We start from the raw sequence: 17,386 nt of genomic DNA on the forward strand, positions 1-17,386 counted from the left end.
CAATACACTCAGCTTGTCATGAGCCTTGGGCTCTCTTCCTGCTAAAAGAACAGGTCATAATCTCCTGCGGTTCTAATTACATCACCACTGTGCCTTGCCAAAGCTCTGGGTTTCCACGGCAGCTTGACTGGAGTGGTGATGTCACTGTTTGATGACCCAATCACTTTGTCATGACATCGTCAGCATCCCTCATCTTCCTTCATGCACTAATGTGGGGCTCTCAGCTTGATTTTAACTCCACATGGCAGTTAACAAGCTTTCTTTACTGCCACCCACCCCCCCACACACACAAAATATACAATATTTTGAACGTTTCTCAGCCGCCTAGCTGAGGTATTACGCTAGCATACTTGAGGAAGGTATATATAAATAAATAATGTCAAATACAATTCCAGTTGGACACAGCATGAAAAACCCAGCTGTAAATGAATGAAAAATATTTCTGGCTGAGTCATTTTGTGCATGCTTCTAGAGCACAGAACATCGTCATTAAACTTTCAGCACTACTCATCAGTTTGCTAAAAAGGTAAATAAAGCAAGTGATGCATACACACATCGTTTGCTCTCTGTCTCACTTTCTCAGACTTGTAAGCATGGAGACCTAGACACAAGTGACAATCCGTGTTTGTTCATTAGAGGCTTGAATGCTTACAGCAGCTGTCTAGTTCTATTCATCTGGTGATGAAGCATCAAAGTGTTCATCACTCTGTTTCGAGTGTGTGGAGCGATTGCTCTCATGTGAGTGTGTGATTGTGTAGACAATTAGATTTGTGTTGATGCGACATAATGGGACGTTTGGCTGGGGCTGATGTATGCTGCAAGATAGTTGCTAGCTGGGCCCCTGCTCATGGGACAATGAGTAAATGTATTAATTTCACTAGAGAGACATATTACTAATGTTCAATCAGTTTAGATGATGACCTCAGTTAAATGATGCTTGTATAAATGCACATGTGAAGATGGAGTCCTTCACAAAACCTAATAGATAGTAAAAAGTCCACTTTGGAAATGACAATTACTGAGCCTTGCGTTACACAATCTGACTTATGTGCACTCCACAACATATTACACCAAGCACGTTCTTTGCATTGCCATATGTGATATATTTGGCTAAAATTCTTGTTTACTAGCCAGTCTGGGGAGTAATTACCCTAATGTTCCTCATAGTCATTCACTCACATTTGAAAAGATCCCCTTTTTCTAATTAAGCACTATTAGAATTCATAGGACAGAAATTTAATAAATGTTATTTTAAGAGCATTGGATTTGGTACAGAATTAGCTGAAATTAAGGAATAAAATAGGATGGCACATTTCAAAGTCTCCATGCTAATTCAGTGCTAATCCTATCTTTTTTTGCCAAGAATATCACCACCCTCCCCCTCCCTCCCCTCCATCAGGAACAAGCAGACAAAGCCTCTTTTCATTCCATCAATCATTGAGCTAGAAGTCCAGACAAGCCCATCACTGACATTTTAATTATTCATGAGCTCCTAAGTGCAAATGAGACAGAATGTATCTGGGCATTGTCTGTTCCACCCACCAGCCGTTCTGCAGAGTGTGGCAATGGTACTGCTCTTAATCCACTGTTTATTTTGGCACCCAAAGCCTATAAGGTCCTTGATTCTCCGCTACCCTGTTGAAAAGTGCTCCACTACCCTTGTCAAGTGTGGATTTGGTAGAGCAGTATGGATTGACTCTTCATGGCCATGATGACGACACGCACCTCACGTTGGCTTTTTGGATTGCAAAGATGGAATGCAGGACTGGGCATGTCTCAATATTCAAATTAGGGCTGTTGTTTGGCATCGGTGCTGAACTAACCTATATTGTTACCCAGACACCTCTCAGCTGTTTTAAAGCAAGAGCTTTATCACATCTTCCCAAAAATAGGACCAGTGTCTGAGATGGGCTGTGGGTGTGAATTTTTCCACAATGGGGCAAGCTGTGAGCTTGAGGTGTGGCTGAGTGTATGGCTTCCTAGCCCGGGCGTTCTAACACATCGTCCCAAACATGGATGCTGAGGGGAGCTGTCACCTGCCACACTCCTCCTGCCATGGCAGTGCGAAAGAGAGCAGGAGTGAGCTGTCATATATCTTTAGAGCTCTCATCAGAAGGAGGAGAGACAGAGGGAAGGGGGAGAAAAAGGGTGGGTGGGCATTCTACCCGACAGGTTCACAGCCCTGGCCGGCATAAAAAACAAAAAAAAACACCATGAAATGAATCATACACATGAAATTATGTTTCTGTCAGCAGGCTCCTACGAGGCGCAAACGCACACAAATAATCTTCCCTAACTCTCTGAAGCTGCTCCAGTGCCACTTTAGAGATTCACACCAAGCACTTATTACATTCTGTAACAAACTACAATAGAATGTGCCTTGAGACCCTCCTCACCCAACCAATGTAAGACCGTTTCCGTCTGTTGGCAAATAAACGAATCACAAACAGCACATAAATCATTCAGCCTCATGCACATCGATAACAATGTTTTCTTTGGTGGGAATTAACATTACAAATGTTCTCTACAGCAACAGCTCAGCATCGCAAACCTTTCTTTTTTTATATTACTGAACATATTTTGCTTTCATTTGTTTAAATGTTTATTGACACAGAGAGAGTTTAGGATGTGTGTACTCCCAGATTTTTTGATTGGTGCTAACTCATCAGAGCAAATGAGTTAATATCAGATGTTCAAATGCTTCTTCCTGGTGTTTACTGAGTGGTGGACAATGAGACATGATGCTTGTCGTGCTTGTGCTTGTGGTGGTGGAGTATTGGTGGATGGAGGTTGGTTGAAGAAAAACGGCCCAAGTCCCTTTATTGTCCGAAAATGTGATTGTTTCTTAATTGGAAGTGTGGCTCCTGCTTCCTCTGTCTCTCAGATAGCATCGCACCACAAATGGACCTCTGGAGCCTCATTTTACAAATCATGGGTCCTCTCGCGCCATGATTCTGATCTTGCTGTCTCCACTGTGGATTCTCTAGAGAAGGGAGGACAGTGGTCCCTGGGCTGCAGCACTGATAGATGTTATTGTGTTGAGCTGTGTGCAACATGATGTTGCTCTTTTAAAGGATCCATCTGCTCTGAATCTTCCTGTGAGCCTGCATGAGGTCTAATAAATTGAATGACAAGATGAGTCCTTCACAAAAGCTTTACTGTGAAATATATCTGTTTCTTCTTCCTGCCAATTGGCCAAATGACATGGCCAAGTGAGCCCCAAACAGGCAAGGCAATGTTTACTCCTAGAGGTCAGCACAGCCTCTGATGTCAGCTTGTGTGCGCTCTGGGATCATCTTAACAGTTACACAATGCACCACAGTTGAATTATATTAGTACATCTACAAAGTCATTTAACTGGCAGGGCAGCTGTAATCTTGGGTGCACTCTGTTGGATGAGTTTTTGACTTTGTTCATACATGATTTGCAGTGTGAGGACAGCTGATGAAACGGCAATCCTGCAGTGGCACAGTTTAGCAAGAAAATCAGGGGTCATATGTGAAAGCATATTTGTGTATCTAGAACTAAGCACTAAGTTGGTTACTTAGTAATAGAATGAATGGAATTGATGGAATGAATTGTGATCTGCGACTGGATTATGACTTGTTTCATAAAAGATCCTGGGAATATGTAGTTTAATCATGGGATTTAATCACTGTAAGATGATGAATTTTTCATGGTCATGTTTTTGATATTGTTCTGTATGACAAGGTTACTCCTCCCTTAAGCCATAGCAGTGAGATCAAAAATCAGCTTTGTATAGTTTAATGAGGTGGTTTGCAGAATTTTTCTGAACCTGTGGAGTATGTGTAGAAGCCCCCCCTCTGCATGTTTTAATGAGCTCTGTATATCTTAGCCAAGGGTGGACATTACTGACAACAGTCATATTTGTTAGGTTACAGGCATGACCTGTAATCATGAGCACCTGAATTTTAAATGATAGGTGCACTGACAGAACATCCATTGTGCTTTTGTACATATGAAGCATTTGTTGTGCTCAACTATAGGATACATCACTAAAACATCAAGTGAACCTTGAAATCCATCATACTTCAAAGTCTTGCAGTGATGATGATAAACTAGTGTCAGAACACTTTATGTTCAGAATGAATTTTGCATTCGGCCAGCCAAGGCATCCAGGCTACTGCAGGGCATGGCATACAACCGTTACCAGATACGGCCTTCAGTTGTAGGGATGAATTTGAATGTACTTTGGACTGATGGAGTGGGCACGGGACTCTTGGCAGCGGCTGACAGCCATCTGCCTCGAGTGACTCTGCATCGCGGCCTGCATCACTCTACCCTGCGAAAGTCTTTTGCAGTCTTGGCTTAACCAAGCTTTATATCAACACTTAAGTGTATCGCCCCGGGCAACTTCACAGTGTCCAGACAGCCTCAGATATCTGTTTGATCGCATATGCACAAATGCACACACACACAGGATGGTTACACACACACACACACACACACACACACACATGCATGCAGGCACACACAGACACACACACACACACACACATGCAGTACCCCCCTCTGTCTCTCTCTTGCTTGTTAGTAAATATAGACTGAATCTGGCCTTGGCCTGACTGTTTGTGGAATGGAGTGTGGGCAGCTGTTTATTGTTTTCACATTGAGTCGTGTGTGTGTGTGTGTGTGTGTGTGTGTGTGTGTGTGTGTTTAGGGGGTGGGGGTCAAAGAGATGTGCTGGAAAGTTAATAAACTGATTCTCCTTGATCATTTTGTGTAAAAACACACTCAGTGGACTCTTATCAGTTGTACAGTTGTGGCCAAAAGTTTTAAGACAAACTCACTCCCTTGGATGAGAGCTTGCTCAGGAATGGCAGAAGGCAGGTGTGAGTGCGTCTGCACGCACAGTGAGGTGCAGGCTTTTGGAAGATGGCTTGGTGTCAATAAGGGCAGCAAAGAAGCCACTTCTCAACAAGAAAAACATAAAGGACAGACTGACATTCTGCAGGAAGTATAGTGATTGGACTGCAGAGGACTGGAGTTAAAAGTTATTTTCTCTGATGCAGCCCCCTTCAGACTGCTTGGGACATCTGGACAAATGATTGTCTGGAGAAGAAAAAGTGAGCTCTACCTGAGGCCTGTGTCATGCCAACAGTGAGGCATCTTGAGACCATTCATCAGTGGGGATGCTTCTCATCCAAGGGAATGGGTTTGCTCAAATTTTTGCTCAAAGAACAATGTCATGAATAAGAAATGGTATCAAAAGATCCAAAAAGAGCAACTTCTCCCAACAATCCAGGAGCAATTTGGTGATGAACAATGCTTTTTCCAGCATGATGGAGTACTTTGTCACAAGAAAAAAAATTATAACTAAGTGGCTTGGTGAACAAAACATTGAAATTTTGGGTCCATGGGCAGGAAACTCCCCAGATCTCAATCCCTTTGAGAAACTGTGGTCAATCCTCAAAAAGAGGGTAAACAAACAAAAACACAGAAATTGTGATCAACTCCAAGCACTGACCAGGCAAGAATGGATTGCCATCAGTCAAAATTTTGCCCAGAAACTGATATTCAGCATGCCAAAGCAAATTGCAGAAGTCTTAAAAAGGAATGGCCAACACTGTAAATATTAAGCCTTTGCTTAAACTGGATGTATTTGTCAATAAGAAGTAAAAAAAAAAGTGTCAGTCTTAAAACATTTGTCATATGTTTATGTATGTGTGTGCATTTGTGTGTGTGTGTGTGTGTGCGTGTATGTGAGTGTGTGTGTGTGTGTGTGTGTGTGTGTGTGGCTGTGGCTGTGGCTGTGTTCTCCTGCGATGCACCTTCCTACAGACCTAGTATGTATTTTTGCATTTAGCCTTGCAAGAAATACCTAATTAATACATAGCAGGCCAAGGCAAGGGGCCTAATGGGATGTATCCAAGGCTTAAATGAAACGTGCTGCTTCCTCTCAGCAGACCTGCTCTGGTCTTCTGCTATTATACTCTTATACTCTTGCTTGCACAGTATGCATATACTCATGCACACATGCACAGCTTCGTGGGGCAAGCCGGCACCGCGATGGTGATTTGGGATTTACAGAGGGATTTTCTGGAATTTAATTCCTCGCGCCTGGGATAATCTCACCCGGAATTTTGCCAACCTCTGGCTGTGTCGACCTTTCCTTGGCCTTTTTTGTAATTGTGTGATTAACTTTCCACTATCCCGCTGTGTGTGTAGTGATGGTGTAGCGATCCTGCTCTACTGGCCCTCCCCACAGTCAACTCCATGTTGGGTGAAATGTGTGGACTAAGTAACAGGCAATATGAAGAGGCATTCAATCTACTGTAATCCTTGTAATATAGTATATGTAAAAAAGTCACAATTTACAGCAATAAACTATAAATCATAATGAATAGCAATGCTAACCCTGATGCATGAGGCAGATTTCCCCCTTGTGTGAGGAGAAATACACACAGCTTTGTTTTGCCTGTGTGACCTTTTCTACCAAACCAACGTAAGTGATTCCAGGCTGGGAAATTGGTTTAAAGCGCGCGGGAATTGGATTGCCTAAGTACGACGGGCCTGGATGGATTTTCACTGCTTCGCAAACGGGCTCGTGGCTGGAGAGTCTCGACCAGCTTAGACAGGAGCAGATAGAGGAAGGAAGTAGTGGATACTGTGTCTCAAAAAAACAAAAAAAACAAAACAAAACAGTGTGAGCTCAGTGTAGATGCAGTTAGAGTGGAGGGAGTGTGGGTTGGTGGATGGGGGGTTAAACGAGAGCAAATCAGAATGTGTTCAGATGTATTTTATATATAATATTTGTGAGGCAGCATGACTCAACAGCAGATTACAGTGTATTATTGTCATATTGCTTTATTATCTCTCTGATAAGGAAAGCAAAGTAACTTGTGCCTTTGGCTATTGAGCTGGCCATCTGAGTTCATATGGGCGCACACACAGAAACACAGATACACTCTAGGAGTGTATAACAAACTGATAAGACCTGTCCATTGACGTCATTCAGAGGCATGAGTACCTGTGAGTTCTGTACTGTCTTGTGAAAGGCCTGCCTGGCTGGAAGTGCTCCAGTTCAGGATTTGATTTCAGGTGATAGGGATTTATTAGCTGAAACAGTACAGGCAAGTCTGCTGCTTATCTTCTGAAGCATATCGATCTTCTCAGCTCTTTGAGGGAGATGCTGAGGGCCTGGAACATTCTAGACCTGCATTTATTCCCCTCCCATTCTCTCTCTCTTTTTTTCTTTTTCTTGTTTTTCTTTCTGTTGTCATTGCTGGCCTGTTGTAATTTCTAAGAAACATGCTAAGAAACATTGAATTTCTGCGGATTCCACAAAGACACTGGACACAACTTGACAGGCCTTTCATTAAATACTAAAGGTTAGTCAAGCAGACTCAAATATTCACAGGTGAAAAGGATAGCAACATGTTCCTAACCCTCAAATACCTCCATAGCTGTTGCCTCTGGAGGTAACACAGAAAGCCAGTAAACAAAATTTGTATTAGACTGAAAGCATAGCATGTGTTGTCTTCCTCTCTCATTGTCTCTTCCTCCCTCTTTCTCTCTTGTGCTCTCTGGCTGCTGTTGTCTCTCCCTGAGCTCATTAAGCCAAACACATTAAGCAGAACAGGTTGTGATTTGGCAAGTGATAGTTTCTATTTCGGAGCTTCATTAATCCAGGGAGGGATGGCGACGGGAACACAAACGGCTCCTGAAAGGCTCCTGTCGCCATATCCCCATCCCCCGAGTGTGGTGCAGAATTAGCTATGCGCGACAGCCGCAATCTGATGCCGAGCCCTGATAAAAAAAAGCTCCTGGATTCCGCCATGTTTTCCAATGCATTATGGAGCAAAATGCTACCCGGGAGAGGAGGAAGCTACCTGCGGATTTGGAGCGTAGCTTGGCAACGCGAGGCTCATGCATGCATGAAGTAAGCAGAAGTCTACACAGGTGTCCTGAAATATATGAAATACCTTATGTGAGTCTGGATGCACACAGCAAGGAAAAGAAACATAGAAAAACAAGTCTACTGAAGTTCACCTCAGAGTAGCAGCATGTTCAGCATTCCAGAATCCCTCCAGCATCCTGTGTGAACCAGCTGCCCCCTGGACACTGACGACCCAGTCCTAATCTGTCTCCAACTCTGTTTGATGTGTCCTGTTCCACGCCTCACAGCCCCTGGCATTATGGAGCTAGTGTTGATGGTTAGATAATGCACCCTCACTCACGTTCCCAGGCACCGGCAGCTGTGGAAGTGCTAAAGAGCAATCACTTTACTCGCCATGATGAATGCCATGTTTTTCATTCCCAACTCTGCCATGCTAATTCATCAAAGTGACGCTTGCATTGTGTGTAAGGCCTGGTCTGAACTATGTGCGTGTGGGTGGGTGTACTTGCATGTGTGCGTGCTTGCCACATAACAGAGGGCCCAGAACCACCGGACTGAAACCCGCGCAACATTAATCCTCACACCTTCGTGTGGACACACATGCACACAGCGGCATTATGGAGGTCACTAAATCCACCATTTTTGGTATTAACCTTGCACGCTAACCTTCACTAACTGTTTCCTCTCACACATCCATGTAATGAGAGCATTTAGCTTTTCTGTGAATAAACTCTGCAGTAGTGCACAGAGTTATAACAAAGCTATTATCATTCTGTTACTTCCAATTTACAGTTTGGCCTCTCACTGGACGTGAGCACCAACACATCAGAGGTCACTAGCTACTGCCCTGACTGAGGGGAAAATAAAAGCTGAGTCATTCATCAGGATGGGAACCCACAAGACACAATTAGCAGCTCCAAAATGAGCACTGAAGGTCACATTCTGTGTCAAGAGCGTATTAATACCTTTTTTGTTGTTGCATTTGTGAGTATTATTGCATTTGTTGAAAACTGCTTAGGTTCTGCCACTGCAGAGATTTTTCTGTTGCATAAATTATGTCCTTGCACAGATTAAACTCAACATTGTTTGGTGAACCTGCACTTGAAACATAATTTACTATGAAAATAAAGCATATCTCCAGATACATTAAGTAAAGATAATTATATTTTAATATCACTATAAATGTCATGAATATATATGGAGTTATAACATCAGAGCAATTACTGTACATGATCAAATACCTCTTTTTGCATGTTTGGCAGTGCCAGTATATCTACCAAATGGGCTTCCACTGAGACTAATCCAGAGATATGCGTACAATATGCGTACTCATGCTGTGGCTGGAGAGATATGAGTGACAGACCGAATGTTTGTCTCGGCTGACTAATGCCTGCTCCTTGATTTAATTTCCTGTGCAGGCTGGTGGTCAAGTTGTGGCTTCCAAAAACAGAGGTTTGCCAGTTTTCCTTATTGTTCAATAATTAGGCTGCTGATCCTTGTTTGCATTGATCATTTGCAAAAGATTCACCGAAGCAGAAATGCAGAACACGGTATGTTTAAAGACGATGCAAGTTCTTAAATTTGCTGGCTTCTAGCCCCTCCCCCCATCTTTTCCAACCCCACCACAGCACACCGTCTAAGGTAGACCAAGCAGGTATGATGATGGCTTGACACCCTATTCGGTACCTATCCACCTTCTGTAATGTTATCATTTGGTTCCTTGAGCAGAGAAAGGGGAGATTTTTGCAGTATGCTCTATAAGTTGTGGCTCTAATGTCCAATCGGAAACTGGGGGAGTGGGGGATTGTTCACAGTGTGAGTCAAGTGCAGGGAGTCCTCCTAACAGAGGCCACTGGGGAGTTAATAATAGTTCCACACTCCTTCTGCCTCTCTTCCCCACATAGTCACATACCTGGCACAATTACTCAGTTGAAGGCTCCCTACTCCCGCACAGTCATATAGTAGCCATAGACATAACTCCATCAGAGAAGCAAGACCACAAATAGATAGACATGCACATCAGCAGAATGTCTTGCTCTTGTGTGTATTGGCTTCCCACATTCCAAAGTCACTATGGCAATAGTGTAGATTCATATTACAATTCTAATGGATGACACCATATCATTGTTTTAAATCTATATGACATGCTGGGTAGAGAATATTTTGTCATGGATAACATTTGCAACCAGCCAAAAATTTGGACATGCCAACTCTTTGTTTAATTTTACTATTTTCTGCATTTTAGAGAAATAGTGAACCTATCAGAACAGCAAAATAACACTTATGTGATGTTGTTTTAAACAAATATTGTTATATTACTCGATACCATTTTCACTGATGACAGCTTTTCACACTGTTGGTGTTCCCTTTGCCAGCTTCAGGAGGTAACCACATATGATGTTTTTCCATCAGAACTTCTCACATATGCTGAGCACTTGTATGGTGAGGGAGTAGTTCTGAACTATTTGCAGAGGAGGCATTTCAAGGAGGAGGCATTTCATATATATATAATTTCACATATATATATATATATATATATATATATAATTTCTTTTTTCATTTATATTTGTCTTAAACATGAATTTAAGCCATTATTTAAACCATTAGAATTTAAATCATTAGATTAAAAGACTATGAAAAACATAATCAGTCAGGTATTTCCAAACTTTTGACTGGTACTGCATATATCAAACATACACATCAATCACCATGATATATAGTTTTTCCAAATATATCATTCTAACACAGGTTGCTGTCCAGTTCAAGATCATGATGTTGATATTTTGAAGCATGTAGTACAGAAGCTTGAAGAGGAACAAATGTGACATTTTGAGGCATGAGTATGGGCCCAGTAGCACAGATGACCATGATGTCATCTATTAGAAAGATGACAGATCAGCATAATCCAGCTCAGCTATCATTCTATGTAACATTACACCCACCATCAGTGAAAATGTTTGCCATCAGACTGACTACTCCCCCCACCCCCTCCCCGACTGTGACTGGTTTCCTCGTGGGGACCTGGTCTTGCAGTGATGAGACCCAGTTGCTTCCTGTCTAGAGGCAGGGAAAGCAATGTGTGCATTGGGTACTTGCACTGTTGGTACGTCAATTATGTGGCTACAGACCTCGGGCCTAAGCAGGTGAACTACGCTGGGATTCCAAAGATTTCTGGCTGGGCTGTATCAGCTACCTGCTGCCCCACGAACCACCCCAAGTGACCCTGGCTGAAGGAAGGATGGCAAAGAAGAGGAGGAGAAAGGAAATGATACAGGGAGCTGAGGTGAGGAGAGGAGAATAGAGGTGGTTGGGAGCAGGAAACAGAGACAAAGACACAAGTACAAGGGGAATAGAGGTGGCAAAGGAGATGAGATAATAGAGAGACAAGCTAGAGAAGTGAAATGTAATGTTAGTTTGTGTAGTGGTATGTGGGGTTATGTGGGGCAGTTCTCCTGTTGCCTTCCCATAGCATTCACCCTTTAAAAATGAGTGTGTCCTACAGAGGCCAGCAGGGGACTCCCAGCATTGTGTCAGGCCTTGGCTTTTGGCTTCCATGTCTAATGTTTCAATGCCTCTTTGCAATTAGCTGCCCTCGGCTAGGGTTATTGATAGAGGTGATGCAGCGGGCTCAAGGTAAAGTGTTGATAAAGGCCAGAGGAGCATTTGGGATCAATACTTCTAATGGCTTTGCATTGTATGAGCATGACTGAGAACATCCCCTTAGTCCTCAATTAGACCTCAAATAGCAAAGTAAAAATGTCTGGAAGGACATAGCTTGTCTCATTCAGCGATAACAGTGCTCTTACAGTGCAGAGAGATGCTGCCTGAAAAGGTGAACCTCAAGTGGTACCTCCATGTCACATAGTAGAGAACATCAAAGAAGCCTGAGAGAGCAGATCTTGTGGTTTTGTATAAAGATCCAACTTTATGGAAGAGCAGTGTACAATATATGCACAGCAAATAACAATTCTATGGTCAGATGCCTTCCTATGCTTCCTATCTCTTTTTGCCACTTAAAAGGGCCAAGCCAGGAGAAGCATTTCTATTTCCCTGTCATAATTCATAATCCATTTATGAAGATTTGTGGGAACAATTTGATTACATTATATTAATGAATTCAAAAGTTACCAGTGCATTCCCCTTTTCTCCAGAGACTTTATCAGAACTGGCCAAAGTGACATCAAGTGCTTTTTTCAACAGTCCCTTTTCAACATGATAAATGATGTATGAGTAGATGTTTCGTGTTCTTCAAATCACCAAGATCCCTTCAACACTAAGAGCCCCTGAGCAGAAAAACATCTCTAAATTGGGGGATGTGAAAGTATTCATCGCATGGAGTCATCAAATCCATCTCATGTAAGAGTTTCCCCTCAGAAGTAAACTGTGCAAAAACCCTTAAAGGGCCTTTTTTGAATAACAGGATTGATTAGTGGAAACAATAACAATGGGCAGGCAAATGGAGACAAATTATGGTTCGCTTTGTTGCTGCTCCGAGAGAGATCTGGGCTCCTCCCTGACCTCCGTCAGGGTGTGTGTCCCTCTTCCATGCCATCATGTGTGCACAGCCGTTGCTTGTTTCAGGCCTCGATGTACATGAGGTAAACTATTGGAGTGCCATAATGATATCCAGGTATGTTTCCTTTATTTGTGTTCAGTGGTGTTTGTGTTCAGTGGTGGAAGTGGATGGAGCATGGTTTGAGAGGCAAAGGCTGTTGGGGAGAGCAGGGCATGGCAGGCTAGATTCTTCCCCAGAGATGAGTGCAGGTTGGGTAGCCAGCACAGAGAAGCTGGGGGCTGTTTACATTCCACTGGCAGGCTGCTTGTTTTCCTCATTCTGCTGTGTGGGGCCGACAGATGAATGTGAAAACAATCAGGGGTCGGAGCTGTGTTTTCTCTGCTGTCTGCTGGGCCCCACCTGCAGCAGAGCAGGTGCATGGTGCAGACAGGAGGCCGTAGATGGCTGCAGGCACGTCACGTGCTCACACGCTGCCTAGCGGATGGCACTGTGGCCCAAACTTACTCCTGTTTCTGAAGCTCTGTCTGTCTCAAGGCTCTCATGTAAAGATGGAGTTGTTCTCCACTGCTTATGGGTGTCCAGACTCTGGGTCAAGTCAACTCTAAGGTAAGACACTAGCAAGGCTGCTGATCTTGCTTGTTATCTGTGATCTCCATGCTGAACCACCTTCCCCAAACACATTTCACTTTGCACTCGCTCTCCAGTCTTCTGACTTAAGGAACTTCTTTGAATATGGATAAAGTATCCTGGTGAAGTCCAAACTTTACTTTTCTCATTGTTGCTGTTGTCCTTTTGAGTGGAGTGTGTGCGTCGAGTCCAGGTCTTTCAGATTGCCTCAAGGATGCGGAAGGCAGGTCAGTGTAGTGCACACTTCAGCAGACTGGCCGAGAGCAAGGCACGCGTTCCTAATCATGTACGCATGTTCCCTCTCTGGGAACAGTGTGTGTTTTTCCCTGTGAGGCTCCTCTGGCAGTCTACAAGAACGAAGACAGAAAAGCCTGTTTCAGCAGTCCACTATAATCATAACATCATCGCAATCACTATAATCATACCATTACTGCTGCCACAGTAACATTTACTGCAATGGCAGTGTAGGACAGATGCTGCCAGCATCAGCATCAAGCAGATAAGTTGAAAGTCACACACTATGAAGAGTGCTTGGTGTACTGTGGCAGGGAGCCTATGATACTCAGCCAATCCACCTGATTACATGTCTGATATTTCCAAACCAAGGCCGAAAACTCCAACCTTACCCCATTCCAACAGAATCCAGGCTTTCTTTAGCACCTGTGAGTAGTGACTGGGAACTCATGCACTGGGTATTAGAGATAGCGAAGGTGTTGTCATGCCAATTTGGAGTGGGAGTCATCACTCTGTTAGAACTACGATCTGGTTCATAGAGAGCTGTCTTGGCACATTAGCATATTCACCACACATGTGACTGGGCACTTGAGCTGGCTATGCCACAGATCAGAAATGGTCCTATGTTCCCTCTTGTTAGTGGAGATGGATGCTTCCACTTTGCTGCTTTTCCACCAAAACAAAGCATGTCTGTGCTTCTACATTCATGCACAAACAGAAGCCACAATTTATGATGTCACATGGCCATCCAATGTTATAAGCAATAATATAACCAATAAAGTGTCAGAAATTGTTTGCAGACTAAAACCCAGAGGGGGCAAAAGTGTAATCCTAACTAATAAAATGCAACTACAGTTACAGCCTTGAGCAAGGTGTTTGACACCAATCTGGCTCTTTCCCTGCAGCTGGCATAGTGTAAGTCACTTCAGATGAAAATACCAACTAACTGGCTTGACAGTAACAGTGACATTCTCCACACTCACCATTCACTACAAGAGGTGTCATGGCAGTGCATATGTACCTGTTGAACAGGTTAGATAAAGCTTGACCAATTCACCATAATATTTTTGTTTTTGGACCAAAGACCTTTAAGAAGTATCCAACCTCGGTGGCTTGCAGATGTTTAGTTTGTTTCCCTTTCAGTTATTTTGCTAAGTCACAGCCAGAGGAGAAGGGTGATGTCCAAGCGCAAATATACCAACCACTCCATCCCAGAGAAGCATGCTGTACATCATGGGAGGTCTGGTGGGAAAGGGTGGGGGGGTGAGAGAGAGAGTGCAATAGAGCACTGGAAGCTAGGGGTTAGCAAGCTTTCTCCACTTGGGCCAGAGTGAAAAAATAAACGGTGTGACCAAGCCCACATTCCCTGGCTGGAGCAGTTAAGCCATAAGAGCTGCAGGGGCCGGATGGAGGCTCCTGATCTGTACCGTGTCAATTCCAAAGCCTCCTAATCCCACTGACCTTTCTGCTGCATGCAGCTTGGCGTGACCTTCATTTGGGCACCAATCCCACCGTGTAGCAATATCAGAGGGAGTGGAAGAGAGTTCTGCATACTACAGCTACTGAGTGTCCCAAAGCCGGTAGTCCATTGTGGGGGGGAGGGGGGTCGTTAGACATCATGGCAACAAGAGATGATGCAGCTTTGCAAAATGTATGGTCTTATGACCATACAATAAGATGTTTCTAAATGCCTTCTTATTGTAATGGAGATCCAAAAGGTTTTTTGCTCCCTCTTGTTTATTTTTATTTTTTTTACATTTTACACATGCAGTTACAGTTTTCCCCCTGTTCCTCCTTGATGTTAACCCTAGCTGATCCCCACATGCCACATGTGCTGTGCTCTCTTAAGGAAAGACAAATTAATTCGCTTCAAATTGCCTCTACCTGTTCCTCTACCCTACAAAAAACAAACCAAACACCCCCCCCCCCCCCCCCCAAAAAAAACCCAAAACCAAAAAACAAAGTACATCCAGTTCATAGAGTCATAGAGGCAGCTTCTTGTTCATAGAGGCAGCTTCTGGTTAATCGTGCACTACAGTTTTGGCTGCCTGTTTATCGAACATGGACACAGCTGTTCTTCATCTGGACAGGAGATCCAGCTTTTGGCCCCTCCACCAGCCATGGCAGAATCCCCAAGCACTCCTTGGCTAGGCCTGCACATCTCTGGTTTGTGAAACTCCAGCCACTCCATGTGGGGGTGGAGTCCGTCACCCCCCCCACCCCACCCCGGCGAGGCTTCACTAAGGTCTGTGACCAGCTGACATCTAGCAATGTGAAGTGCCAATTTAATTGACTGCTTTCAATCTCAAATTTGTACAAATGTGCGGATTTGTGTGGATGTGTGTGTGTTTTTTTTCACCCTCTCCTGAAAAGGCACACAGCCATTGTCCTTGAAGCTGTGCAATGGAGTGGAATGGCTACAAACCTCACAGGAAGTCAGCAGTGGTTTGTCTGGCTTGTATGAGGGCACGTCTGTGTGCTTGATGATAATATGCATTACTCCACAGACAAACACACAAGCTTTTTGCCTCTGTGTGTGTATATGTGTGCGTGTGCATGAATTGGGCTGGAATACATCTAGTCATCGTGCATCAGATAAGGCCGTGACAGACACACCTGTTAAAATAGCATAATAAGGATTAAACATTCGAGGCTATCAAAAAGCAGCAGATATGACTTTTTGTGTCTGAGTTTTGTTTTCCCATCCCGAGGGGCCAGCGATTTGTGCCCTATCGTTGCCAGCTCCAAGTGGCTGCAGATAAGTGGGTAGGTAGCAGGAAATATATAAATGTATTCACATGCTGCCAGATTGCCAAAATCAGCGCAACGTGCAAGAGCATTGAAAGACAAGCCCTTAATTAGAACTGAATGGGCGGAAGACGAAGGGTAAACCAATGACTCCCACGATGATGTTCTGGAGGGAAGACATTTCTCTGTTTTGTTGTACTCACTTTGTTGAGAGGTCAGTTATGAGGGTGTAGAAAGATCTTAAAAGGACTTCAGAGTGCTTCAAGCTCTGTGAGGTCTTTAATCCTCTGGGTGAATATTTTGTTTTGGGTGGTAAATATTTTTGGAGAATTGTCATCTCTTCTGTGTAGCTGGAAAAGTCATGGGGGTAATATAAAGAAATTCAATTATGCTTTGAGCTGGGTGCTAAAATGACTTTGTCACTGAAAGCTACCAGTTACAAACAGCATGTTTCTGATATTTCACACCACAGCTAAAAAAAAAAGTGTTAAGTTATAAATGAACCTTCAAGGCCTTGTAGATGTTCATAAGTCAGACAGAGACAGACAGAGACAGAGAGAGACAGAGACAGGCACAGACAGGACACTGGGGTGGGCTTTCTGCTCCACAGCACAAATGCCCCTTATAGCCAAAACGCTGCTAGCCATTCTTGAGATACCGGTGCTATGGATAAACAAATCAAAATACAAACATGCCATCATCAGTTTGGGGAATTCTGGTCCACTTGAGTAAGGGGAAGGAGAAACCTCCCAAGAGAATCTCAAAAGGCTTCCTTAGGGATATTTTTCATGGCAGCTTGTCTTTGGACCCTGAGGGGGTGATTCCATGCCAGGATCTGATCCAGAGCAGGTAGCAGGAATGTTTATGTCTCCAAAGTGCAGCGCTTTCATTTCTGATTCTCTTCTACAGTGCTGAAACATGAGACTCCAATAGCATGGGAAAAATCATAGTGTCCAGAAGATAAAACCATGTTGACTAGTCTGCAGGGCCTAATTACACAAGGTGGTGTCGGAGCATCTGGGGATGTTAAGCTTGCTCAGGTTGTGGAAGGACAGGCCTAGAATGAAAGCCTTAGAGCTAAGGTTTTTTTTTCCTGATTTATTGTGCATAAAACATAAAAGGGTTACTTTTGTAATGCATGTGTGTCTATTGTACATTTGTGTACTGTGCTTGTATTTCACCGACTTGCTTCTTATAACTTTATGTATGAAGAAGCGGAATAAGATTTCTTGACTTTGAAGGGAGTAGGCCACAAATCCTCATTTAGTGGCGTGTGACTAAACAATGTAGGATAATGAATATTCAAACATTTATTAAATAATCAACCTTTTATTGTAAAACAAATGAGGTATTTAAATGTATTGCAAGGCTGAAAAAGTGTGATAGCTTTTGCATTCTGT

At 43.4% G+C, this 17,386-nt stretch overlaps 1 protein-coding gene across 2 annotated transcripts in view; it reads left to right on the plus strand.

Annotated features, from left to right (window-relative positions):
* The window catches only part of cntfr (ciliary neurotrophic factor receptor), a 106,083-nt gene that overhangs the window by 42,078 nt on the left and 46,619 nt on the right, over nucleotides 1-17,386 (plus strand). The gene's annotated exons all lie outside the window — the stretch shown is intronic.

This window comes from Electrophorus electricus, chromosome 17, assembly GCF_013358815.1.
Source record: "Electrophorus electricus isolate fEleEle1 chromosome 17, fEleEle1.pri, whole genome shotgun sequence".
Lineage (NCBI taxonomy): Eukaryota > Metazoa > Chordata > Actinopteri > Gymnotiformes > Gymnotidae > Electrophorus > Electrophorus electricus.